Source organism: Chaetura pelagica, unplaced genomic scaffold (assembly GCF_000747805.2).
Source record: "Chaetura pelagica isolate M959 unplaced genomic scaffold, ChaPel_1.0 scaffold290, whole genome shotgun sequence".
Taxonomy (NCBI): Eukaryota; Metazoa; Chordata; class Aves; order Apodiformes; family Apodidae; genus Chaetura; species Chaetura pelagica.
Window position 1 is genome coordinate 260259 of NW_009951792.1, and position 2267 is coordinate 262525.

Genomic DNA, 2267 nt, shown 5'->3' on the forward strand with positions numbered 1-2267 from the left:
CCCTCCCCCAATTCTCCCCCCAACTTACTGGGAATACCCACCCCCCATCCCGAAGGAAGGTGATGATAAAAAAAGAGGAAGACATTTAGAAATTCAGCTTATTCTCCCTTTTTTGCTCCTTTGGTTAGTCTTCAGGGGGGTGCATTCGGAGATGGAGGGGGGGGTGTTGGACCAGTTTGGCCCCCCCCTTCCCTCAGGCCCCGAAACTTGACCCTTTTCTCATTTAAAAAAGCTCCTGGCGATTTTAAAAAGCTCTTAATGGGTTGACATTGTCCTGGCCTTTGGAAACCGATTAAGCAAATTGAGTGAACATTAGTTTGGGGGGGCTGCGGGGGTGGGCGACAAAGGAGAGCGGGGATTGACAACCCCCCCCAGCCCAACAGCATCCCAAACCTTCCCTGTCCGGAGATGGAAACTGACCGAAAAAATACAAACTGATTTTAGAGCTAGAAACTGATTTAAGCAATGTAAACCGATTTTAGAGATTTAAACTGATTTAAAAATAGAAATAATTTTGAGTCAAAAGAAACAGATTTTAGAGATGAGACTGATTTTTGAGGTGTAAACTGGTTTTAGAGATAGGAACCAATTTTTTTTTGAGGGGTAAATCGATTTTGAGATATAAACCGATTTTGAGCTATAAACCTATTTTAAAAGTATAAACTGATTTGGAAAATATGAACAAGGTTTAGAGGTAGGAACTGATTTAAAAATGTCAGTTTTGAGATATAAACTGATTTCAAAAGTATAAACAAGGGTTATAGATAGAAAGTAATTTGAGAGATAGAACTCGATTGTGAGTTGTAAACGTACAGACCAGAACTATAAACTGATTTGAGAGATAGTGATTTTGTGCCCATCACCTCACCCTGCCTCAGTTTCTCCTCCCACTATCCCTGATGCTCCTCTGCCTGCTCCGGGTGGGATCAAACCGTGTTTTCATATGGAATATATGTGGGATGGCAAAAGTTTTCACACTTCAAAAGGCTTTAAATTGGGGGGGATTCTGGTTTCTGGTGACATCACACATCGAGTTCTCTTTGTGTTGGGAATTTTCTTCGTTTGGCTTTACTGGGAGCAACTGGTGTGAGTGTAAATCCCAGCTGGGGAGGATGGGGAGGGGATCAATGTCTCTGGGTTTGGCCGGGTGAATATATTCCACGTTTGTCACTTTGGGTGTTGGTGGGGATTGGAGCTTCTGTGTCGCTGGCCCCATCCCAAGTGAGGAGTAAGGAATAATCATCATGAGGAATAATGAGGAATAAGGAATAATGAGGAGGATTTGGGATTTGGAGAAAATGGCCACTAACGAGGGGTTAATGAATCCCAGAAGGAGGATTAATTAAAAGGGGCCAGAAGAGGAGGAGCTGGTGCTACATCCCAGTGTTGACCCCAGGCTGGAAGTGGGGATGTGATCGGGGCTGGATCCTGTGGGATCTGGGGGGCTTGTGAGGGCACGTCGGGTCTGAGTGTGGCAGCTCTTGGAGCTGGATCCCATGGAAGCTCCACTGGATCCTGGAACCACTTGTTCACTGAAAGCACTGGAGCTCAGCACTGAGCAGGAGCCACCCACCTGCCACCTGTTCCTACTGGAGTGACACAGGGATCCCCTGGATCCCAGTGCATCAGCTGCTGGTGAGACTGGCCCAGCTCCAGCCTGCAGGAGCCTCCTGGATTGGATCCAGCTGGGAGCAGCATCCTGGATCCCAAACCGGACCAGCACCATCAAGCACATCCTGCCCCCATCCCAGAGGCTCCGGGTCTGTTCCCGGCAGGAGCTGCACCTGCTGGGGGGCACCACCCCCTCCACCCCAGGAGCTTCTATCTCCAATTTCCACCCATTTTGCCCCCCAACAGCTGCAGAAAATGAGCTGATCCAGGGGCTCCAGCCATCTCGGTGACTGCAGCACCTTTGCCATCTGGGATCTGCAGATCAAACAGGCACATTTGGGAGGAAAAACCCCCAAATCCAAATAATTCCTGGGAAATGCTCCTTGGGGCGGGACAGGGTGGGCTGGATGTGCCCGTGGGTGCGGATGTTGGACCCTGTGATGGTGAAACTTTTGTCTTGGAGCCAGGAGTGGGCAAGCTGGAGCTTCTACATCTTTCTCTGCTCCCAAATATTTAGACATCTGGAAAATAATTAAAAATCTGGAAAACATTTTTCACCTGCCTTCGTGCATCCCGAGCCGGGCAGATCACCCCCATCCCTGTGGAAAAGCCACTGGCACCACAGGACCTTCTGCTCCTGATCTGGGCTCATTCAC